The sequence below is a fragment of the Pieris rapae genome, chromosome 11 (genome assembly GCF_905147795.1).
Source record: "Pieris rapae chromosome 11, ilPieRapa1.1, whole genome shotgun sequence".
NCBI lineage: Eukaryota > Metazoa > Arthropoda > Insecta > Lepidoptera > Pieridae > Pieris > Pieris rapae.
In genome coordinates this window covers 5254671-5270034 of record NC_059519.1, presented here as the reverse complement: position 1 = coordinate 5270034, position 15364 = coordinate 5254671, and the positions used below count along the sequence as shown (strand labels likewise).

The 15364-nt window shown below is 31.0% G+C and overlaps 1 protein-coding gene across 2 annotated transcripts in view; it reads right to left on the bottom strand.

Moving 5' to 3' along the window:
• LOC110998933 (thyrotropin-releasing hormone receptor) overlaps positions 1 to 11734 on the bottom strand; it is a 40920-nt gene extending 29186 nt beyond the window's left edge. For both annotated transcript variants that reach the window (XM_045630168.1, XM_045630169.1), the window contains exon 1: positions 11599 to 11734. The gene's annotated coding sequence lies outside the window, so the exon portion shown is untranslated. The remainder of the gene's footprint in view (positions 1 to 11598) is intronic.
• Positions 11735 to 15364: the final 3630 nt, after the last annotated feature.

Below are 15364 nucleotides of genomic sequence, written 5' to 3'. Positions count from 1 at the left end.
GGTTACAGAAAAATTATTTGGCACAACCGTCATTAGGGCTACTGGTTTGAAGCTAATCAAAATATTGTATGCAGTAAATAAATTTATTATCTACATTTAATACTGTAAATTCGTTACAATAGCAAAATCTTAGTGATTTCGTATGTCTTTTTTATTTTTTTAGATATCTATTCAAATTTGCCGTCACAAGATACTAGATATTCAAAGCACGACTGCCCTTTTTCCCTTGAGACATAAAGAACAAGTGTATACATCACACAGCTAGATAGAAGATAGGCCCACGCTACCATTTATTAAAACAACAGTTAACGAGTTGTACAAAAGGGAATTTCCACGAAATATCCACTAGTTTTGGCTAGATTATTGTCCAACATCAAACGGTTGGAACCGAGCCAGAGGTACAATCGCATAGATAAGTGATAATGTACGAAATATTCTGAAAGTTGTTAATGGATTTGTTTTAATATATAGCCCGGATATCCGGTGATAAATATCTGCACCTAATTTGTTGTAGGTATTTTGCAAATTCTTATTTTGCGATTTTACAAGAATTTACGTTTAGTACGTAGCAAAGGAACATTGTTAATAACTTAGACGTGTCACTTGTATATCAGACACCTAGCAGAGAACATAAAAATAAATCTACATTTTAAAATTAAATAATATAAGAAACTTGGTCATTTCATAGGCGTAAAAAATGAAAAGAATTCTTCTAAAATACCTTTTGTTCAGCTGAGTTCTCATAATAATAAGTTATTATGAGAACTCAGAGCTATACAGAGCTGGTTTTTGTTCTAAGTAAAACCCAAATGCGTTCATTCTCATTTTAAGATAGATTAATTTATGAGAAATTATCGAGAATCATAAATTTCGACCCGACTGTACTTTATATTAGTTACTGAGTCTCAAATATTAATTGTAACGTAGACGTTAACCGCTCGTACTTATGACACTATAATAATAAACCTAATGGACCTGCGTCACACACGTCAAATTGACCGATGAATTATTTGCACAGTTTTTGCGAGATTTTGGCAGATTCGTCGCTGACACTATTACTTGAAACGAGTCACGTGTCGAAGCTCTTTATCAAATCTATCTTTGATTACCAAACCGCTGATGAAAATTGTACTAAACTAGCATTGTCCCAAAGTTTCATATTAATTAATTTGGCGTATGTTTCATATTCATTATTTTGTTATATGTCACTGCTTGATCTGTGTACCATGAGTACATTTAATCTACAGGTACATTTTCTACCAAGACGAAACAAGTGTAAATATAAAATAATCTTAGGCCATTTTAAATTTTTCTGTTCTTACATCTTTTCAATTAAGTAAACCGGCCTATTATGTGATATGGAGGCCGCCGGGCGGTGGATCGACCTTTTTAAGGGACAGCCAAACTTTAGTGTACATACTTTTATTTGTCAACAGATTTCTATCCCTGTGGAAAAATATTAGTAATACTATTTTGTATTCTATAAAAGACAAAAGGTGGATTTTTATCTAATATTTTCCGTACTCTTTCCAAACAAAACATGTCTTTGAGGTTATGAATTTTGATGATCTAAAGACCTAATAATTTGTACAATATATTTTTACTACAGATACTTCTATTATAAATCCAGAGACAAAAAAATTACTAGATCAAAGACAAGAAACAGACTATATTAGCATAATTTGACAGATTATGTTAATATATTCTCTTTCATAATACCTCAGTCCTTTGACCCGAGCTATTTATAGATCGAGAGACGTACGGAATAAGAACGAATAGAAAGAACATTTAACAATTGTAACTTAACTCTCTAAATTGACTTCTTAACTTGTGTCGTTTGAGTTTATCAAATGTTTTAACTGGTTGAAGTATCGTTTCGTGCCTAGGAACAAAGATGGTTTCGTTTAAGCTAAGAACAGTTTGTTTATAAAACCTGAGGTTTGTTAAATTTTTTTATAAAAAAAATCCTTACATTTATTTTATGATTAAAAAATTATATGCGCTACTTCATTCTACATTGTCAACATTGCTTGCTTCTATTAATTGAGAAAAAAAGCCGTTGGGCGTTGGGTTTGTCAATTACATCAGAAATTCACCATAATATTTCGATTTCAAGAGTTTGATTAATTTATTGCGAAAACGATTCAAAAGAAAATTCTCACTTGGACTATACTGATTTAATATGGTGAAATCAATTTAATTACACTTACCAATAGAATACTGCATTAAAGGTTTATAGGATTATAAATACAGAATACCGTAAAATATACGATTGAAATATATATTATTGGTATAAAACACGCGTGTTAAATGCCTTACTATGTGCAAGACTGCATATAATTATTATATTTATAAATCTAAGGTATAGGTTACTTCTTTATTTCACAAGCTTGACAGGCCTATAATATGATTTACTTTAGAAGAAAATTTTCCCCAAAACTTTACTCTTTAGTAAAGCCACAGTAATAGCGCCAAAACCTAGCGTATTATGCTGCAAGAGCTGCCAAATGTCACAGATATGTTAAAACCCTTGGGACCATAGACAAAAGTCTTTTGCAGACATGACCTAAAAAATGTATGTTAGTATAACAGTACCTACTTGCGCTCTCGTATATCCATACTGGCAAACTTTTCGTCCTTATTGTTTTATGCGTAGGCGAAAAGTCGCTGTATTTACAAACAAACAAAGATATTAAGGTAATTTTAAATAGCTTATAATATAATATTAGTTTTAAGTTAAAGTTTCGTACATTTCAGGTCTTCCAGTTTATACTCCAGACTATTAATTTCAAGTTGCTTATTAAAAAAACATTAAAGCTATAAAATACGTATTTCATACTCCCCATTACACATTAAAATTATTATGATCTGTCATTTAACACTGTTAGCCATACTAAAAGAAGTTGTGGTGAAAACAAGAAATATTTTGACAAAACGTAATATTACACAGTATAAGTTTTATAAATTTATTTTTCAAATATTATAGTACTGTATACGACCGCTTACACTTACATTTCATATTACGATCTACAACGTTTTGAAATTTCTTTTCCCACAACCAACAAAAGTCTATTTAAGGCTTTGACTTGAAACTGCGCCAAAGAAAATGGGTTATTTAGGATTAAGTTCAGCTCAAGTTCTGTAAAGAACCTCATTTAACATCCGACGCTTCGTGAGAGCAAGTTTTGAATTGCTTTTATGATGTTGAGAATGGAATTCTTATGGATTTGTTAAATAAATCCTTTTTAAAGCTATTAAATGGAAAACAAAGAGCTTATTAATGCCAACGCGAATACGAAGATGTCATAAGTTTGACGTGGGTTTCATATCTCGTGAACTTTGATCGTGAATAAAGCTATTCTGATTTATTTATTTCTCTTTTATGAAAATACATGGATTTTTACTTTGGCATCGAGAAAAAAACTGATTTTATACTAAAGTCATTATAACGAATAAATGTAAACATAAAAATACAATAAAGTCAATACTTCATCTGTGTCAAAAAGGTTGTACCTAATTATGTGTTAATGTCGCTAGTTTGATTAATAGATTAAGGGTCTGTTTCACAATGTCCGGATAAGTTCCAAATAAACTATTTATTACTTATTGGTAGGATAAACTGTATTGTGTTTTGTGTTTCACGACTGTCAGATAGCGCTATTCCTTATGAAACGCGAAGTATCTTATTTGAAAATTTTATATTTTCGAATAATTTATTTGTGTTGCATAGCTATTTGGTACTTTATCCATACATTGTGAAACAGGCCCTAAATATTATTATTTTATCACTTACCTTGCTTTATAGCAATAAACACTTTTACGCACACGCATATTCTACCTTCATCTGAATCTATTCCGTGTTGACAGAAAAGTCTTATAAAAAATTCTTTTTCTTAGGGCCAAAAGTTCAAATTTGCGGTTAAAGAAATATAGTCAGTTGTAGTATTCGCCAATCGCCTACCACATAAAACGTGAAGACGTAATAAAATAAACGTCAACATTTAACAAGAATATCACTTAATTTTATAGGCGCATTGACTCGACAACCGTCTGCTAAACAAACACTAAATTCTACATGTTAATACGTTTCAGAATAAACTAAAAGTCCTTGATTAATAGATGTCTGTTTGTACAACATTAAATTTTCTTAAGTTATTTATAAATATTATGGGAATACTTAACTATTTTTATGCAAATATCCCGCCTACACTTTCCTACTTTGGACATCCTTTTAATTATACCAGCGACATCGGATGGACAGCTAAGATAAAGGCGCTAGATTCATCAAAGATTTCTTTTGTTGTTTAATGCCATAATATAGAATTTCGGATTCGTTTATTAGCACTTGTTAAAGGTAGTCTTGCGTGCGTAAAGGTTAATTAAATGAGGTGCTTGTCTTATAGAAGGCCCATCGTTTTGTACGAAGGGATTAAGGAAGAAAAAAAAATTTTTCTTTATTTGACAAACATTACAGTATATACAATAGTCACTGTGGTTAACCTCATACATAATATATTTCTAGAGTTTAAACTATGCCGAGCCTGTATCTTAAACGCTTGTTTCTTCCAGTGTCATTAAGAAATTGGTTAACTTAATTGTAATTTTGCCATTAGACGTTTATTGATTTTATTGTTTATTGGACTAAATGAAGGTAGAATGAAATTTAAGTTGTTGTAATATATCTGTTTAAGAAAAGCTAAGGATAGATGAAAGTAATTAACTATTTATGGGACTTTTTAATACCAGAGATTGTATACCTGAATATAGTATGAATAGCCGCAGACAAGTTCCTAAGATTAATATTTATATATTTATCCCCACGTCTGACTTAATAAATCATATATTACAACTTGCATTTGGATACAATACCTGTAGTTGGACGGACTTAGACTAAAATGGTTCTCGACCAATCACAAACAAACGGAACGTGTCGTGGTGTCATGTTTTGCTTTACTACTGGGTTGACCCACGGTGCTTTCTTAAAAAGTGTAATTTGACTAATTTAGTTAAATTGGATGTTGTAATCTGCGGTTTGACTTAAACGCTTCCACGCAAAGGAGACCATTAAAAATACAAATAAGTTCTTACCAGCACTACTCATACATATATACGCTATGAGCAACAAAACATAGTTCGGGAGATATTTGCATTCTGTGCACAGTGGAACTTTACTAAACTTTGTACGTACCAGCAAACTCGATTTAACTTCCGTCTCCGATTCTAAATATTATTTCGACTTCTTAAACGCTTGCTATTCAATTTCACATGATACAGTGTTCTAATTGTATCCGACACCGGTATTCTTCGGATATATATATTTCTTAAGGTTGGCTATTAAAATCTTGAATCTCCATTTTGCACCGTCTCGGCTGATGAGATGCTGGTCCACTCCACGACTAATGTCTCCCACCAGGCCGTCTCTTGCAATGAATTGTCTCATCATAAATATATAAATTAGACGTTATGCTTTACCTAAAAAACCTATATAATCACATGAATTGTTTTTGAAATTATAAAACTGTACATCCATTTAGATAGGAGGACGCCTTGAGCCAATTTGTTATGATTTATAAGGAGAAAAGCCAATGTAGGCCTCGCTACACTCGAAGATTTATTAGGACCCCGACAACTCCTAAGGTACCGCAGAGTGGGTACTTATAACTTACTAATTGCTTAATTACTTTCCGTCCGTAACATCGATAAAATCATCTCCTATTTTGGAGTATACATCTACATGAGTTTTATGAAATATATTTCATTGGTATTTTATTACCTATAGGTAAGTGTTAAATGACATTCAACACCTTTTGTCTTCTGTCACCGTGACCACGCACGCAGTAAAGCACGCGAAACGTCGGTTAAATTTAAAATTATGTTTAAATAATTATACGTTTACAATAATACATAACTTCAATCCGTTAAAAAAGTGTTATTCTTTAAATATTTTACATATACCACAGTGATAACATATTTATTTACTGCTTTACAAATCTTATTAAATTAAACAGGTCTAACATTAAAGTACTATCTCGCAGCTAATATAGCATAGGGTAAAATGTAGGGTTTAACAGACACTTCACACGTTATATACTTAAGCCAAAGTCTCCAAATGAATTTAGCTTTTACAATATAATACATTTTATAAACGTTCGCGCGTGACACTAAAGATGATCTAAAGATCTGCGGACCACGGGTTTTAAGATTTATTGAAGAACACTGAAATAAATAAGCCGCTGACATATTGCTGATGTAGTGGCGAATATATCACCAGCTTAACATTTCAACAACTGATAAATCTTAAATTTGTCGAGTTAGACGATCTTAGTGGTCACCGTAAATATTTATAGTTGTAGAACAAATTTGAGATTACACAATTTTATAGATTTTCTCGAGAATATTTTTGAATCATACTACCTTATTTCCATACTTTATTTTATACTTTTTAAAAATAAATCACCAAATTTAATCAATGTTATCGATGAGTATACGTGGCGTAGTTTGACAACTCCCTAAAATTTCAAAATAATAAATCAGTTTCATAATTTTTACTTTAAATTTTCTTTTCGTCTCTGTCTGTCAAGCTATGTTTACGCTGTATGCTATGCTACAAAGCATATTTATTTTACTAAACAATTATAATACGAAAGTTAATCTTTTTTGTAAAGATTAATATAACGACATCGATAAACTCCCAAAAACTAGTAAAACAAAGGAATTGTTTTCATTTCATGCATTTTGACTTAATTTTCCGATATACGGAAGCCTATATGTTACAGAATAATAATATAATTTACATTTATAACACAGTGTTCAAAACGATAAATCAAAAAACTTTCATAAACACTTCGTAAAAAAAAAATTAAAACAGTTACGTCTTGTCATATGCCTTGTATGCCAGATGGAGGACTTTTGTCGTTATTTATACTTGAGCATAAAATATAGTAAAAAACACAGTAATTGTGCCATGCTAATCAAAATAAGTCATTGGTTTCACGATTGGCCGAATTATATCGTGACAAACTTATATTGAAGTATTTAACGGGAGTAATTCACGGAATTGTGCGTTCATAAAAATAAACGGAAATCATAAAATCGTTAAGGCACTTAATCATTTTATTACTGGACCAAGTGTTACAACTTTATTATATATATCAACTTGGGTTACCATGCGTTTAGGACTTTACCCTGAATTACAATTAAATTCGTCCTTAATAAACTAAAATAATTAGAGAATATTGAAACATGTAACATTCTCAATTATATTTCTAAGTTCACATAATTTATTATACTAACTATATGAAAATTCCAACCTCGAGACTTATTGATATGCCCTCAGTTCAAATTTAAGATGTTAAAGAAGGTTGATCACATGCTATGTGTAAATATCCACCCCGCACACTAGGCTTTAATTTAAAAAGAAACTTTTAAACTAACCAAAAAAATTATATGTACTGACAATATATCGATTAGGTCAGAACCGTCACAAAGGTCACAGAACACTCGAATCAGCGACACACAGAAAAACTTTTTGGCGGCTTCTTGAAATTATGAATTATTAATCTAATTTTGAATTCTTAATAGAATAAAAAAATATATCGGCTCTATAGCCGCATAATCTGAATTCTAAAATCTTTCCAATAGCCCATTAAAATTGATAAAAGAACATAAGTATAGGTAATGTAGGTTAGGTTAAAGTAAACTAAAAGGTGGGTAAAACGTAGTCTAATTTAATTTGCAGACAATGGCACGAGCAGCAACAATACTCAAGCAAACGCTAAACCAGGACACTCTGTACTCTTTAGGTTTTAGGAGTACGTCAATAATTATAAACAAACGTATAGAAGTAGATAGATTGCTAGTCTAAATTGAAACTTCCGATAAGTTTGAATTTATCGTCCAATCAACGAGATTTATTTGATAGCGGCCCTTGCATCTCTACAAGCACAATAGAATCCTATATTTGTCTTTTTTATACTGACTACTTTAAAATACTTATTACAAATATAATATGTTGGTAAAATATTTTCTAGACATGAGCTATATCCACTAACACCATCTATTCTTAGACACTATAGGATCAATAAATGATTGGCAGGCAAGAGTGACCCCTTCTTCCTGTGATTATATTAAGATCTAGGCCATGTAGTATGCATACTCAATGCTCATACAATGCTCCATATAATATATCCAGCAAGGCAGTATACGTAAAAATTAATTTTTCATTTTAATAATAATAATATAATAATAATAAAAAATAGTGAAATATCACGGCGGGACCTTAAAATATATTTATATATAACAACATTTATGATTCATAACATTCAATAGCCATAGATACAGATCACGGTTTCCTAAATTGGAATAACCATTTAAACCCACAGATTACCATAACAGTAAAAAAGTAATCTAAACTTTATAGAGGTCAACAACCTGTCTCGGAAAATAGGCTTATATTAGTGTAACTTTGTAATAACTTTTGCTCGCAGAGCTAAACGTTATTCAAGGACCCGCTCCGTGAAAAGAGGTTGAGGAAACCTTTTTTTATTATCCTTTTGAAAGTTTTCTATATGAGGTTTTTAGGTCTATGGTACAGCTTTTTATACGTTGGTTCCTTGTTGTGTCGTTTTATAAAGACTTATTAATTTGTAGATGTGATGTGTGTTTAGTAGCGCCATAAATTTGTATAATCGAGTTAATTTTTTGTACCGTTTTTATATCCGTTGATTTTTTACTATATAATGAAAAAGATATGTTTATGCCGTCTTTTCCAAATTCTTGTAAATAAGTCAGTAGGATACTTTCCTATTGTATAAGCATCCCATTCTCAACGACTACAATTTCATGTGTACACGTGAATATTTTTTTCTAAGAAAAAACATTATGAATCTTCTTCATGTATGAAACGCAAATATGATCACACTTAACGCATGTTCCTACTTCCTTCAAACAAAAGAAATACTACAAAAACTAAAGGGTATAATATGTTACAATATGTTGTTATATATAGGTATGTTTTTTTTTATTTATAAAACAGGAGGCAGACGGGCATGAGGCTCACCTACAGAATTGGTACGCTCTATGCTGAAAGACCCTAAGTCTTGTTTCAGAAATACTTCAGTGGACTGGATTCCACATAGTGATGATGCGCGGAATAAATTGTAAAGTGCAAAAAGTGATGCGAGTGGAATTACGTATTCTGTATGTATCCTCGACATCCAATGATCTTGTATGAACATGCAATTTTAAATAAAACTAAAAAATATATTCCTAACCCTGAAAACGTGTAATAAATTATATAGGCCAATTTCAAATAAAAGTATGATTTTAACGCAAGCAAAGACGCCGTCAATGTATAAATATTATTTTACGCGGCAGTTTATTATCGCGTACGTTGTTAACGTAATAAATTGTAACGTGCGACGTAAACTAATTTCAAAAAAGTTGCTACGTTTGTCGTATTCAAATACTAAAGTGGAGTCTTACAAGCAAGGATCATATTATTGTGTATTTATTGCTTATTTCTTATGCATAGAATGTGAAAAAGTGTAAAAAGTAAAGAGTGTTGATTAATTTTTACTTACTTTCTTAAAATATTGGCATCCTGAAAATGTTACGTGTTTGCAGATAAATTTTTGCGTCAACTAACAAAAATGTCGTGCGTAAAAATACTATTTTGATAGTAAGCCAACCTTCTGTTCACTATTAGTTTATTGGAACCGAAATTGTTATCAAAAGTTTCTCTAGTATTGTTCTAAGCTTACGCATAATATAGGTGCCTAGAATAGACAGTTCTTGCAATACAAGGTCGGAATAAGAATCACGAAGTTTTTTCGGACTTTAAACTCGCACGTACGGTAAAGGAAGAGATCCTAAGCAAACCGACATGGCAAAGACTCAAAAATTCACGACGTTTTTCAGGTTCAGTAGGCTGATCACCTTGCTGCTTATTAATAATAATAAATGCTCAAAAAAGTTACTGAAATCTGAGGCTAACTGCGAATGGTATATCATCATTTATATAATAGTCTATAATTTATATAATATTCTCAGAGCTATTTTATGAAACATTTTCAATGTCCTATGGTGTCTATTAACTGAAGTCAAAACCTTTTTTCAGTTCGACCCTTATTTATGATTTTTTTTAAGTGTCTATCTATTAAGGCTTCTATCATCTAAATTATGTAATAGTGTTTTCTGTAACTAAAATAAAATTGTGATGATCAATCTAAATATAAAATATATAGTATTGTATTTATTAACATATATAACGTATAAACTTATAATTATTTAACATAATTTTAACACAACACAGCGTAAATAATTATAAGTTTATCATAGGTTCAATCCGTTAAAAAGGTAATTTCTTTCAATATACAGTATATTCCTACTCAGAGAACAGTCAGAGTTCATCGAATCAGTAGGTACATATGCAATTCTAGAAAGGACCTGTTTATACAATATGGGTATGGTATAGGTATCTCGGTAAATCGTGTTACAAATTATTGTTATTGAATTACTTTTATTGTGTTAATTCTTTATTCCATTTATTCTTTCATTGTTACCTAAAAATTAAGAACACAGTTACCAAGAATTACTTTTAAACTACTTATAAAGAAATCAACACACTTTTGCAGTAGGTTTAGGTAAATATTGAAAAGAAAGCAACGTATAAAATAAAACAAAATTGTTACTCATAGGTATCAGAAATTCATACCGTCACAAATTTGTATTGTGTTCTTTTCCATAGGAAAGTCACACCATGTAAGTACTCCGTAAAAAGCGGTTTCTTTATTTGTAGGCCATAATGATGGACCAAACTGTGGGTGTCCAATCCTGGTAATGGCAAAATCCGAGAGTGGATAGTGGTCAGTTGAACAACAGTTTAGATTGGCAATGAATAGGGAAATAGACCGACCATAAGTAATTGGAGAGGCACCACAAAAAGAATCAGATGATGATGAACCAGAATCTAGGTATGTAGCGACCCGTTGCAACTTTATAATGTGTATAAAATGTTTTTATTCAAAATAGAATACTGTAGCAGCTATGTTTAAAGGTTGTAGAACTCTACGTGGGTGCTACGAAACGGTTTTGTCTATTTTTCCTTTCATGTTCTTCATTAAATACATATTTTATGCGATTTTTGTATTTTGCTAGTAGTGGTACAGTTTTACCTTAAATGTGGAAATAATATGTCTGTAAATTATTTTTAAAGATTTATAAATTGGAACATTTTGATTGTTAGGAGTTTAAATTTCTATGATATAGCGAATTTAAAATAGGTACATTAACACAAAAAAGTAAAGTCACAACGTCAAAGCTAATTTTTATGTCACACACTACTTAATATAGGAAACTGAATCGAAATTAACTCAAATACGAAGATAAATTACAACCAATTTTATTTCTTAGAAATAGAATTTAATTATTGGTGTATCTATTTATCCCGTTATCTATTTCTTGGCTTACTTTTCTTATTATTTAACCAATTAAAAATAAAGAATTTCCTAAAAAATAATCGCTTAGTATATTTCATTAATTTTTAAAAATTTTGACAAAATAGGAAAAAGAATAATTATAGAATAAATATATACTTACACATTCCAATGGAATACAAATTACTCAAAGACACAGACAATACACCTTTAATTATAAATTGTTCAAGCACGTCGTGAACGTGAAGTTTTACGCGCGAAACTTGCTCCGATCGGCGTAGACACAACTCATCAGCACGCGTACGACGCGTCAACTGACGTCCTTAGGAATTTCCTCGGCCGAATTTTCATATTTCGAACACGCACAAAACGTTACAAATGCAGACATCTTTTACATTTTAAGGTTTTTGAGTGAAGAAGAAGCTTTTCTTTACAACTTGAACTTGGTTTTTTACAAACGTCTTTAACAAATGTTGTTTATGGGTATAAACAACATTTGTTAAAGACGTCGAAGTCGAAGGGACTTCAACCCTTCTTACTTAGAAGAAATTTAGTTATCTCTTTTCAGTTCCATAATACAAACTGTATAATATTGTATACATAACGTACAAACATACTAGCTCTGGATGTTTTCTATTAGAGCAACGTCACACTTTAGTGGTCATAAGTTCTTAAATAATAGGGCCAGAGATTTCAATTTCAGATTTCCAGATCTTGGTATTTTTGGGTTATTGACTTTTTTAACGGAAGATAACGCGTTATTAGAACTCGGATTAAATTTCTCTAGAAACGAGGCGGGCTGCTTCAAAGATAGCGTCAAATTTCACTCCCCCGCAATGTTTAGTAGAATTCAATTTATTTAAGTAATTACTGGCATGACAGGCTGCTTATTCGATATTAAGTGGAATTATTATTTAAACATTTTACGGATTGATAAGTTGATAAGGACGGTTGGATAAGTTTATCTTCGTAAAAGGCTACCAAGGCACAAAGCCATACCAATATTCCACAAAATATCAAGTTAAAAATATGTAATAACAAAATTCATTGCTTATAAAAATTACAAAAATACAATCACACTGGGTCGATTAAACTATTTAGAAGATAAAATAAAAAATACTTTCTTAATATAGACCTAATAGATGACTTATTTAATCGAAGCTTGATCCGCAAAGAAAGTAAAAAAACTTGATTGCGGATAAAGCTAAGTAAGGAAAAAGAAATTACTTGATACTTTCAAAATGATTGCTACACAATATCTACACTTACAAAAAGAATAACAAGGTCCCTACTCTATATCTATGGTTCCTCTAACTCTATGGTTTAGCTCTATGTCAAATAAAGTAACAATAACGTAAAGATGTTTTGATTACATCAGCTTGACAGTACTTTCAAACATTGGGGGCAAATTGTACGGAATTCGGAAACATCGGCATCGCTTCATTAATATCTGTCTGTTAACAAGTCATACAAACTCGGAATTTGTGTGATGATTTATTTCTTTCGATTTAGTGTCTTTGCAGGCGTTTCAGGGGCTAATTTGAGGATTGATTTAAATAAAAAAGTTTAATTGGAAGCATAAAGATATACTTTTTATCAATATTGATATAAATATAGCCTTAGCATTCTTATGGTGAGAAAATTGAAGTGATTGTTAACAAAGTATTTTCTTGTTTATAATTTTCTTGAAATTTTACGGTTAAATACAAAATTGCTTAAAAAATCCTAATTACATAATTGTTAAGAACAGCATTTAGACATAAAACGTACAACGTGGCATAGCCAAGATTCTGTTCTAATTTTAAATTGTAGGCCCTTGGTGAAATGAATCCAGTTTTCATAGACAAGAAAACCTCATCTAACCGTTCTCTCTAGTCTATACTGGAAGTCTTGAAACGTTGATAGATTGATATTAATTACATCAATTCGAACGCAATCTCCGCTAAATTCGCGCCATTGATTAGTAGATCGCTCTAGACACTAATGTGCTTAATAGTTAATGAAGTTTCCGAATTTTTACGGCCATTTATTTAGAAGTACGATTAACGAATTCTATTTAGTCTTACAATTCGTGACACTTACTTTTGATGACATTTTAATGAACTTTTATAAGCTCTTCTCAATAAAAACAAAATACTTGAGAGATGAAAAAAGCGTTTTCCTCTCATTTTAATGAAACAATAACCTCGTTTATCGCTAAATACTTAATAATCAGACTTAGGTGTATTCGTATTAACCAGTTTCTTTCTATTAGAATCCGCCCTCCTATTAATCACATAATAGATCAAAGCACACAACTGATGGGGTTTTAAAACGTGTGATTTATCAAACTAAATGATCCAAAATGCTTATGATATATTACGTGCAATGTCCATTGATATTTTTTTATTTATATCAGGGTGTTCACTTTTTTCATACCAACATAAAATATAAAACAACGAAATCATTTTATGTCTTTCAGTAAATTCTTCAGAGACTTTTCGGAGCGTTTCGTTCTACACACTCTTATATCTATACATATTTAAAAAAATATGAATATTTATTACGAACAGCCTTTATAGCGTCGTTATTTATACAGGTCTTGTTTTGTGTCATGTTTTATGGTCACGGGTTGGTTTCAAAGGGATTCCTATGATGCAATCTCCATTCTGTTTGTCTATTACGATCTATATGTGAATTTCGTAAACACATTAAGGCCGACAGCACATTCAAAATACACTAAAACTTTTATCACGGAAAACTTAACAAACAAAAAAGGACTCTTTTCGCTTTTCTTTAGTCCAGTTAGGGTTCTATCTATTTTAAAGCGTTTTCCAATGGCATATATTGTCTGTAATTACTGTATATAACATTTGTATAACATAAAAGAAAGATGCACCTGAAATATGATGTTGACAACATTTTTCTTTAAAACTGTGAATGCTTGCTCGCTTATACTTTTCAGACTCCAACAGGAAGAGTAAATAAAATAACAAAAATAATTGACATGATTAATGTATATTCAAAAAGTGTCTCTTAAATAATAATTATTTACATAAACTAATATAGATATAATAACGCTTCTATTATATACATATTCTTTAAACTATTTTTTAACCTCAAACATGATTCTTGTAGGGCATTACGACCTACAAAGGAAATAACTACAATAAAGTTTGGAATTGACATAGTTTCAATTCATGCGAATACCGTTTAATTACATTTCAGTTTGTATGTTTAATGAATTATTACTACCGGTCCCAATATGCCTAATCGTTTTATTATAGAAGTTTATTTGTAGTAGTAGTAGGTAATAGAGACTATAAAAGTAAAATATGACATTATTGACAATAATTAAATAGAAAAACATACTAAAAAAATTAAAAATTATATTAGCGTTCATCTTTTACGCATGTAGGCTTAAATGGAGGTGGGCCGGACCCGTCACAAGAGCTAAAGACAATCGGAGGAATGTAGGAACCCTACTTTGGTATGCACGTTATGGGACAAAAGCGCGTATACGCCTGCGGTACTGGTCCGATGAACTGGTGCAGCTAGCCGGCGGCACATAGGCCTCTACAAAGCAAAGCAAAGGAACTTTGCAGGGGCTTGGAGGCCTATGGGCCATTATGGGGTTAAAAACTCTAGATTTAAGAATTTGTACTGTAATTGTAAACTATTTAAATTTTAGAAATAAAAGGAACACACAAAAATAAGTAATTGAACAAGCAAACGCAACATACAAACTATAAATATGTAATTTAATAAGGAAGAGATGAGAAGTTTTTGCAGAATTTTGGTAGATAGCTCTGCGGAAGTGAAAGAGGTGGGAGAAATCATTTTTTATGGAATGTGTTCTCATCTTTATCCAAAGACATAAGGTAGAATTATAATGTAAAAGACATGATTGAAAAACAGTGAACAATACAAAAAAAACATTTCATTATTAA